Genomic DNA, 11352 nt, shown 5'->3' on the forward strand with positions numbered 1-11352 from the left:
CTCTGCCTTCGTCTCCTGAGCCAAATTCCACTCCTCCTTCCCAAGTCCCCGCAGCTGGGCTAGGCTGATCCTGGGCGCTCCCTGCTGATGCTGGCCCCACCTTTCCCATTCCCTGTCAGCTGACAGCCTCAGCTCACACTCCTTTGAGGAGCCGGGACTCTCTCAGCTCCCTTCCAGATCTGTAATCAGCCATTTTTAAAATCCTTCCCTTCAGTTAAAATGATCAAAGTGTACCTTCCCTGTTCAAGGTAGGTGCCTCTGCTCCGGACAGTATCCCCTCACCTGCTCAAGGACTCCTGCTTTTATTCTCCCCCCCCCCCCCCCATCTTCAACCTCATCGATACCCGCTTTCCACTGGACCATTCTCTCCAGCATGCAATCTTAAGGTTTTCTTATTCCTTTAGAGGATCTCCAGTTGCCATTCCATTTCTCTGCCTTTTATGCCTGAAATCCTCGGAAGAGTCGTCTGGGCATGCTGTCAGACTGCTTCTCTGAACTCTGGACTTGTGTATCAACTCCTGCCTCACCTCTTCTCGACACCTGCCAGGCTTCCCCACCACTGTTTATTGGCAGCAGCCCTGTCCCTGGGCAGCGGTAACCTCCACTCTGCGCCCTCAGGGCTCAGTTTTCTGTCCTGATCAGATGCCTCCCTCACAGTAGTCACCACCTGACCTAGACTTTCTTCTCTTTCTCAGTCCCCTGCTGGCTCCTCACCCACCAACCCAGCTATGCCCTGTTCCTGCACCCTTTTCTTCTCTTGCCGCACTCCCTGTGGGTGGTCTCAGCTTGACCCAGGGCTTTAAATAACATTTATTTGCTGGTGATTCCTGAATTTACAGCTTCAGCTCAGACTGCTTCTCTGAACTCCGGACTTGTGTATCCAACTCCCCACTCCACATTCCCATGTAGCTGTTTCACAAGTCTCTCAAATCTAATGTGTCCCAGAATGAACTCTTCATTCCTGCCACTTCAATCTATTGGCCCCCTGCCTTCCCTCTCAGTAAATCACACCTTCACTCACCCAGTTGCTCCATCCAGAAACCTGGATGACCAACTCGTGTCTTTTTTTTTTTTTTTTTTTGCATCCCTTCAGAGTCAGTTTGTCAGAAATTCCTGTCTAGCCCACCTCCAAAACATTTCTTACATTTGTCTACTTGTTGCCACCACGTCTTCTGTCCCTATGTTCCAAGCCACCTTCAGCTTTGAATGTGGTCCCCTGCTTCCACTTGGGGAAGGCAGTTCTAATCTATTCCTGTACAACATCCAGAAAAAGTGTGATGCCAACATAAAATCTTTGATGGCTCCCCATTGTGCAGCTCATCTGGCCCGACTTGATCTGGCTCTTGCCTTTCTTCAAGACCTCCTTTTCCTGCCATGGCCCCACCCTCTTCATCACACACAACCTGTGATATCTGCTCGGTTCACTGATTTACATTCAGTAACTGCTCCTGGCAGGGAGATTGTGCAAATAAATATCTGCTTTGATTGCTGCATTTACCGCTGTGTGCTAGATCCTGGAGTAACTAAGATGAACCAAAGAAAGTCCCTGCCAGACAGGAGCCCTTAGTCTGGTGAGTGACCCAAATGTGTGCACAGAAAATATTTGCTATTTGACGTGATAGGTGTGACCATGGAGGGGCAGCCATGCCTGGAGCCAGAGAGGCTCAGGAAAGGTTTCTCAGGGAAGGGAAACTTTGAAGTGAGTTGATGAACCTCTACAGAAATCTAAAACAGCGTATAAAAATAATAACCTTAGGAAGCAAAATAATGGAAAAATATCCTAAGATATTAATACTTTGGGGCCTCTGGCTTTTAGCTTGGTGAAAGTTGTTTTCCTTCCATTTTGATATTTCCAAATATTCCATCATAAATTTATTTTTTATAGTAAAAAAGTTAAAAATTTGGTGGAAAATAGTTCTTTGACAAACACACACACAGAGGTATTGTAACACAGGACAGACTGGGGTTTCTCCCTGTAATTTTTCTCATCTGTTTCTGGAAGTCAGTTATAAGTACTGGAAATAAAACTTCTTGAGATAAATTTTTGCCAAAACAAACAAAAAAAAGTAAAAGAGAAAGATGAGGAAAAGGATGGGAAATGTTGAAACCCTTTTACTCAGTTTACAAGTTGAGTGGGTAGTAGGCAAGGGGTAGGAGGAAAAAAGAAAACAGGATTTTCTTGTGATGTTCCAGTTGTGAAAGTCAGTGGGTATTTTTACAGGTACCAACTAGTCCTTCCTGAAAGTCCTCCCATGGGGACAGGCTGTGAAGTGGCAGTAAGAAAGATAAATGCTTTTCTGGGGAGTAGTTTTAGTGCAGCGTGGAAAATGTGAAGAGAAAAAAAAATTAAACATTGAATGGAAATTCCATCCACAGGCCAACCCACACCACAGAAGCATTGAGGACCCTGTGTCCTAATTAACCTCCATGCCAGGTAGAGGCCTCGCTCTGGGCAAATGCCCCCTCCCCTGGGGGCAGACAGCCTGGGGGGAGAGCGTTCATTCATACTATATGTCCCAAGAGTAGCTATCATTTTGGGAGAGCAGAAAAATCGGAAAGTATAAAAACCAAGACCACCAAGCTGTGACCTTTCCTCCTTATCCAATGATGCAAGTATATTTTTCTATAATGGGTATTTAGATGTTTCTAAATGGAACATTCAGAATGCAGGCACAGTGGGGGCCAGGGGAGCTGCTTTCAATCTCTGATCCCTCTCCAACTCAGCATCTTTTCTACCCTAGTTAACCCTTTTGTAATAACTATGAAGGGCACACAGATCTCACTAAGCCTTGAGTCTCCGCCTCCTGTTTTTCTCCATGGCGAGACAAACCCATTTAGTGCTTTTCTGGCATTCAGAATTTTCCATGTTCCTATGACAAGCTTTAGCGTTTCCAGTGCCCTGACTTTCAGCCTCCAATAACCATCCAGCTGTGGGCAGCTGAAAAGGAATTGTGCTGCAGTGAGGTAAACACTGTTAGTTTGTGGGGTGGGGATTCAGAGCTTTCTACCTTCCCGTTCGCTTACATAGCTTCTTCTCTCTTCATAGGGGTTTTGACGTCAGATAATCTGAAATGATAGACTATTCTGAAGATTTGCTGAGGGCTCTGTACTCGGACCTCCTTCAGTACCTAAGAGAAATATGGGGAACTGAACCTTCCTTTCTAGGACCGGCTCATTGATTGATATAGCCCTCTTCAAGCAAGGGTTGCCAATGGCTAAAAGCAAGAGTCACATCTTATATCCAGAGCTTTGCCATTTTGAGCACTGAGGCATTTTTCCTCTAGTCCAAGGGACATTTTACCCCCACATAACTTTTACACAGGCAATCAGTAAGTTCTAATGGTTGACTTAAAAAAAAAATCTGTATCTATCTATATCATCTATATCTATATCTATGTCTATATCTATATCATCTATATCATCTATATCATCTATATCATCTATATCATCTATATCATCTATATCTATATCTATATCTATATCTATATCATCTATATCTATATCTATATCTATATCTATCTATATCATCTATATCTATATCTATCTATATATCTATCTATATCTATATATCTATATCTATATCTATAATCTATATCTATATCTATATCATCTATATATCTATATCTATATCTATCTATGTCATCTATATCTATATCTATATCATCTATATCATCTATATCTATCTATATCTTATTGATTTCAGAGAGAGGAAGGGAGAGGGAGAAAGAGGGATAGAAACATCAATGATGAGAGAGTCGTCACTGATCAGCTGCCTCCTGCACACCCTCTACTGGGGACTGAGCCCACAGCCTGGGCATGTGCCCTGACCAGGAATCAAACCGTGATCTCCTGGATCATAGGCCAACGCTCAACCTCTGAAGCACGCTGCTGGGCTAATGGTTGAGTTTTAAAAAATATATGTTTTTATTGATTTTTTTTTGTTTTTAGAGAGAGGAAGGGAGAAGGAAGGAGGGAAACATCGATTGGCTGCCTTCTGCACTCACCCCACCCAGGATCCAGCCCACAATTGGAGCCTGTGCCCTGACCACTGGGAATCTATCTAATCAGCCATCTTTTGGTGCAAGGGGTGATTCCCAACCAACTAAGCCATACTGGCCAGGGCAAATGGTTGACTTCTATGATACTAAAACACTAAGATCTATAAAGGTAATTCCATATTTAACTTAAAACAGGAGACAATCCCAAAGGACTTAGCATAAAGGTGGTGGTTTTCCAGTCCAGTCTCAAGCTACCTGCTACAGTGCATCCCAAAGCCCCTTTTTGGTTGAGATTGTCCAGGCAATAACTGGGAATATTTCCTCCTCTTGTCTTCAAATCCCAGCCTAAGGATGTGTCCATTTCCTCATTTTAATTGCTGTCCTTTGAGAGGTTTAACTAGGTATGGTTAGATTCAGAATTAAGTTGGAACCTGGCTTAGAGAAACTGTATTTTTTTTTTTTAACTTTGGCTAGAATTAAAAATGGTAGAAGGGGTCAAGGGAGTGCAGACAAGATGCTGTTTGTCCTCTTATTGCCAAGAACCTGACTTAATAAAGCAGTGATTTGAAATGATTGCTTTTGAAATCATGAACTCAGATGAGCTTTCTTGTAGAAATCTGGCATGAGCCTCTAAAGGGCCAGCGTCCATTCCTGCCCAGCTGACTTGGGGCCAAAGATCCTGGTATCTGGGACTGTCCTGCTTTTAAAACTGTATGTCTTGAGCCTCAGAAAACCCTTTAGTCTTGGAAAAACTGGGATGGTTGGTCACCTCCTTGGAATTAAAGTTTGAATGAATCAAAACAACAAGACAACTGAGACAATACACTTGATAGCTAGTTTTAGTTTTCTTTGTATGGGATGGCCCCTGCTCAAAATCATTTTACTAAAGAGCATTGGAGTGGAGAAGGAAAGAAGAGTGAGGGAGGGGGAATACGGTTGGAATGCTTTTTTTTCAATGAGTCTCTGTACTTCCAAGGCAGCTTTATTTCAGTGATCACATATAGATAATGAACGAAATGTCTCCTGTGATAGCAGCAGAGGTTGGGCTTAAGCTAAAAAAAAAAAAAAAAGCAATTTCTGCCAAAAAATAATGGGATAGAGAATGAGTTTTAGTGTAGAGAAACTTCCTGAATTCTCAGGCAGACTTAGACACCCTTTCCCTTGTGTGTTCAACATATTTCGTACAGTATCACATATCAGCAAACATAAGAATTTCAATTCATCTGTGTGCTTATAGACTCCTGGTGAGAAGAGATACAACTTTTCATTTTGCTATTTCTAGCACCAGACACTGTGCCTAGTACATAGTGGGTGCTTAATAAATTGAAAGTGATTTAATAAACACACACTGGGGGAAGGGGATCGCTAAAGAAAAATGGAAAGTTCTCACATTTGCTTTCACATCCATTGTGGAGCAAGATATGAACATTTGCCTGGTGGGTTTTATTTTATATTTTTCCTTAGATACATTAAATGGAAATCAAATTTATTTATCTTTGCTGAGTTAGAAAAATTATTTTCCTCTGGCAAGGGGTGGGAAGGTAAGGATGGGTGGAAATGGTGAGGACATTTTTTTAGGTCAAAACACAGATATCTTGTCCTGCCTTCTGGGAAGAGATTAGGCAAGTCTGCCTCCACCAGGCAAAGCTACCAATCTTCACTGTCCTCATGGGCTGACTGTCTTATCTCCATAGTAGAGAGAAGGGACATTTTTCCATCTTCCCCAAGTGCTCTTGATAACCATCCACCTGGCTGCCATAGCTGTCCAGCTGCCTCAAGAGAACCTCATCCTTGGTATGCCTCTGGGACACCAGTAAGTGCAAAGGAGGAAGAATGTATGGAGAACTCTCATGCCTTATTGGGAAACTGAGGTGAGCATGTACATTCCCTCTTTCCCTCTCTCCCTCTCTCCTTTCTTCCCTCCCTCTCTCTTTCCTTAATTCTGCTGGGTGTTTTAATTTCAAAGTTACTGTTGACATTTGAACAAAACAGAGTTTAGGGGTGTCGACCCCCTGTGCAGTCGAAAATCCATGTATAACTTTTGACTCCCTCAAAACTTAACTACTGTTGATAGGAAGACTTACCAATAATATAAACAGTTGATTAATACATATTTTGTATGTTATATGTATTGCATTCTATATTCTTACAATAAAGTAACCTAGAGAAAAGAAAATGTTATTAAGAAAGTCATAAGGAAGAGAAAATACGTTTACAGTATGGTATGTATTTATTGGAAAAAAAATTCACGTATAAGTGGACCTGTGCAGTTCAAACCTGTGTTGTCCAAGGGTCAATTGCAATATATGTTTGTATACAAAAGGCTCCAGCTTTCAGAATGTAGAAGTGTCTCTTTCACCAGAAAAGCCACCTTTTATCCTGTAACAGTTGATGTGATGTGTGTTGTTATCTCTGCCTGCTCTCTAGAAGACCAAGATCATTTCCAAGGCTGATAAAATAATATTTCATTTTCAGATTGACAGCTCCACATAGTTGTCTCCTCACATATCTTTCCTCCTGCCTTAACAGGACAGTGGGCATCTTTGATTCAGCCTCCTGGAAGGATCTCTAAGGGTTGATAGATTACTCTAAGCAGAGAGCTAAAAATGTGAGTCTCACAACAACAAAGGTGTCTCTTCTCATTTCTCTTTCAGGAGAATCACTGAGGTTCCATTTTATTTCTAGTTCTGCCCCCCCTGCCCCCCTTCAAACATCAGATTCCAGCAGAGCCAGCCTAATCCACACAAAGGTGCATATACCACTAGAGGAGGGAATGTTGTGTACCAATACAGCCCTTTTCTAGTTTCCAGAATACCTGGATGTAGATTTTAGAAATAGGAATCAAGAAATTAGGCCACCCACCACCTTGGGAGCACTGCCCTACTCACCCTGACAACCGCTCCCAGCCCCACAGCTGCAGCCAAGACAGGGCATGGAGGGGGAATCTGTGTGGGCATCAGTGGATCCTCCAGGAACACTGCAGCCTGCAGTGCCACCAGCTGAATTAGGATGCCTGACATGAGGGTGTCAATTGTGATGCACATTTAAAAGGAAATTTCCAAGGTTGCAGATATGTGCTTAATTTGCTATGATTATGATCTTGGTGCACCTTGTTATGAAAGTAATGCACCAATAGGATAAACAACTGACCACCCAGTGCAGTGCATATTAGCAAGGGTAGATTTTGATTTGTACTATGGTGGGGAAGCTTTCTTTGCAGAGCAGCCATCGTCTTTTACTTGTCCCTAATGTAGAAAAATGGGCTATACCAAGACACCTCTTCATGAACATGTTACTTCTGAACGTACAGAAACATCAGCAGAAGTGATCTGTCCTGTACGTGCAGCATTACCCGGAGGGGGGCCTCATCATGCCACAGATGGCTGTGCAGCTCATCTTACATTTGAACACAGAGCTCCTAGAGATTTAGATAAATTGAGTGGTGTTTGACATGTTCTAGAATGTTTCACCCTAGAAATTAGGGTGTCCTCCTGTTCATAGATCAAACATACATCTTAATTTTTTTTTTTTGATCCTCACCTGAGGATACCTGAGGATATTTTTTTCCATTGTTTTTTATTTATTTTAGAGAGAGTGGAAAGGAGAGATGGGGAGAGAGAGAGAAACATTGATGTGAGAGAGACGCATCGATTGGTTGCCTGCCTCCTGCAAGTGCTGGACGGGGGCTGGGGATCAAACCTGCAACCCAGATAGTGTCCTTGACTGGGAATGGAACTCCAGACCCTTCTGTGCAGGGCCTACTCTCTAACCACTGAACCACAGTTCTATTGGTGGACTTCCTTCTCTTCAGAGTTCATATCCTCCAAGCAAGAGGGAAGCCATGGATGCTATAGCTGAGCTTTTATCTCAGTTATCAGGAGTGAGATGTTCTGCAGGAAGACCACTTAATTCTCCCGGCCCGGGTGCTTCTCAATTACGACTGCAGCTGCGTACTAACACAGGGTCTCCACTACAATCACACCACCCACAGCAACAACCAGCACAGCTAACACAGAAAGCAGTCAGCACATTATCCAGAATTCCCAATTTCCTTTAACAAGGTTGAATGATCCTAAAAGGTTTGAAACAGAGCTCCAATCCATGGAAAGGGAGCACACAGACAGCTGCCTGTTTGTCCAAGAGCTTACTCTTTTCTTGTGATAAAATGGTATAGATGATATTGCCCTTGAAGAGTTATTGAGATTTTCAGACTCTGAGGAGACCATCGAGATCATTCCTGGGGTGGCTCTTTCCCAGCTGATTAGTTTCTCGATGAATCATGGAAACATGGCACCAAGCTATGACCTCAACTATAAAACAAAATGATGAGGCCTTGGCTGCCTTTGACCTGGGAAGTTCTGGGGAGGTCTGTTCTCAAGATGGTATGTGTTTGTTTTAAATTGACCTAAAGATAACAAAAATATTCTTCAAAATATTGTGCTGCCATTGCTTCACTGATCAAAAGGAGAAAGGAGTTGTTTTTAATGTTTAATCTGGTTAATGCCATGGCAGTATTGTGGATCTGCTCAGACCAATTATTTTGTATCCTCAGTGATCACTCCAGAAACGGAAAGGGTCTGAGGCCAGAAAAGAGAATAACAAAGTTTTCAAGGCTGGAGTGAATCTGACACCAAAATAGATTGTAATCATAGTAAGGAAGACATTTATTAAGCCAGACATGTTTGAAACATAGGGATTCCCTGTGGATCCACAATGAAGAGAAATCAGACAAAAGCCTTCAGTCTCTATTGTAGAATCATACATAACTTGAGTTTATGAGGAGACTTGGGACATAGTTTAAGTAAAAAAATCATTATTCTGGCTAATACCCACTTTGAACTGTGAAACAATGTTAAAAGTTAGGATTATTTGGAGGTATGAATTAACAGATTTTGAATTTCTAAGAAACTTTTAGAGACATATTTTATTTTCTCCATTAAAAATTCAAAAGTTTCTTAAATACATGCTTCGTATAGATGCAACTGATGATTATAAAGCAATGTCAGACAATTAATTTTCAGAATAAGTGCTATGGCTCAGAAATGGAGCATAAATCCTGTTAGTCACATGACATATAATCTGAAAGTAGGAATTACCATAGAATCTGACTGGAATCAGGTAATGCTTGACCTAGAAGAGATCCAAAAATGAGTGTCACTGAAGTTTTTACTACATAAAAGTGTTTCTTAAAGATTATTTAAAAAATTAATGAAAGCCTTTATTTACTAAAATATTTGATTAGTTTTATAAAGATTTGATGAGAGTAAGGCAGGAAAATCTGCTTAATTGGACTTTTCTTTAAAAGAATCTGTAGAATTAATAATAATAATAATAGTAATGGTGATATAACAGGTTGCAGAAAATTTAAAGTGAACTTTAAAACTTTTTAATACTTTTAAAATGAATCAACTTTAAGGAATTTCTTTGTAGTCTTATGATCCTGGACATGTGATCATTACAAAGTCATTCTTATGATTATTATGAAGAAAATTGGAGCTCAAAATATCAGACATTCTAAATTTAAAAATATATATATATCTTTATTGATTTCAGAGAGAGAGAAGGGAGAGGGAGAAAGAGAGATAGAAACATCAATGGTGAGAGAGTCGTCATTGATCAGCTAGCTACCTCCTGCATGCCCCTGACTGGGGATAGAACCCACAACCCGGGAATGTGCCCTGACCGGGAATCAAACCACGATCTCCTGGATCCTAGGTTGATGCTCAGCCACTGAGCCATCCCCAGCTGAGCAGACATTCTAAATTTTAAGATTTCTTTTTATAGGTTTTCTGCTAAATTGTTAACTTAACACTATTTTACATATTTGGTTATTAAATATAGCCAGCCCTAGGTTGTACAATAATAATAAATGTAGTATCATTTTTAATGATCTTCAGAGAACTATTTACCCCAAATACTTAGTTTTACCCACACAAAACCCTATAAGTTTGGCAGTATAGACATATTATCCTTTTACAGAAAATTTAAGAAATGCAAGCTTTTTTTTTTTTTTTTTTTTTTTTTAAATATTTAATATATTCACCATAGGGGCTCAACCAGAGACTTAAGTTAAAGAAAAGAAAAAAGCAAATATGACACCACAGCTGAAGATACAGAGTCTTATACAGAAATAAAGGCAAGAACAGACCATCTAAAGAAAAAATAAAAAGACATACAAGGGTAGAGGTTGGACAGCCTGGGTCAGGGCTCTCGGCTGGAGACCGGCTTTGAGTGGGTTTCTTGCAGGTACTTCTTAAAGGCTGTGGGGTGTTTTTTTTTTTTTTTTTCCAGAGCTTGGTAGCATGTGTGTTCAATGGGCTATTGATGTTGGGTTCTCCTAGCAGGCTCTAGGAGAGCAGGATGGTCTTAACATCACACAGGGCAGACCATTTGAGCTTCAGGATGTCCAGGTAGGTGTTATCTCGGGTGTTCATGTTGGGGTGGTAGCAGAGCATGAGGAACTACACTGTGGGTGCTCTGTAAGGGTAGCCATTGGGGAGCTTTAGAAAGAGCTTACACCTCAGGTCTTCATGTACTGTGCCAGCTGCTCCATGGATGGTCCCCACCCATTTGAAAAGGTTGTTTGATTCAGGGAAGGCAGACACTCCTTTGTCACCAGACATCATGGGGTTATGAGCTCCTGCTGTAACCTGGGGAGAATCCTGGCAACATTCCTACACCTTCTGTCCCCCCTTCGGGAGGGTCTCTAAGATCAGCCTGAGAGTCCCCCTACCTCCCATATCTTAGCTGTTCCAGAATGGGGAGAGTTCCCAAGAAATGCAAGCTTTTAACTTGCCTAAAGCTGGAAACTACTGGGACCAGGACTAGTTCTTCTGACTCTGGATCAGTGCTCCTTATATTTTGATGATTGAAGAAGTCACTTTTGGTTTTATCTTTATTGTTGAAAGTATTACAGATGTCTTCGTTTTCCCCTCCATTGATCCCTTCCACCTGGCATCTGCCCCCACCCCCTCCCCCAGGCCTTCTTAAATGAGATATAAAGCATTAAAAACATTTTTAGCCTAGTTCCAGGTATTTCTTGGTGAATGAATATAATATAATTCTTCATTTTAATCTAGAATTTATTTTGTTCTATTAATTCTAAGCATAATTTTATGTTCTATCTGTGGAGTTACCTGGTTCATTTCATTTGCATTATATTTTAATCTGAGGGAGTTCACATGTTGCTTCTATGAACAATGAATAGTTTATTAGTTACCATCATTTATGGAGCATGTGCTGAAAACAGGTAAAGTTGGCAAATAATTGAAAATAAACTCCATGTATTTAAAGAGCTTTTAGAATAATGACAATTCTCATTGAAAAGGACTTTTTGTGTAGGGAGTACAGTTAA

The 11352-nt window shown here is 41.1% G+C and overlaps 2 pseudogenes; one reads left to right on the plus strand and one right to left on the minus strand.

Moving 5' to 3' along the window:
- The first annotated feature begins 5848 nt into the window (after positions 1–5848).
- On the plus strand, positions 5849–8159 carry LOC107524423 (E3 ubiquitin-protein ligase KCMF1-like; annotated as a pseudogene).
- A 2040-nt stretch (positions 8160–10199) lies between these two features.
- Positions 10200–10624, minus strand: LOC107524429 (ubiquitin-conjugating enzyme E2 C pseudogene; annotated as a pseudogene).
- Positions 10625–11352: the final 728 nt, after the last annotated feature.

The sequence above is a fragment of the Miniopterus natalensis genome, chromosome 1 (assembly GCF_054644295.1).
Source record: "Miniopterus natalensis isolate mMinNat1 chromosome 1, mMinNat1.hap1, whole genome shotgun sequence".
Classification (NCBI taxonomy): domain Eukaryota; kingdom Metazoa; phylum Chordata; class Mammalia; order Chiroptera; family Miniopteridae; genus Miniopterus; species Miniopterus natalensis.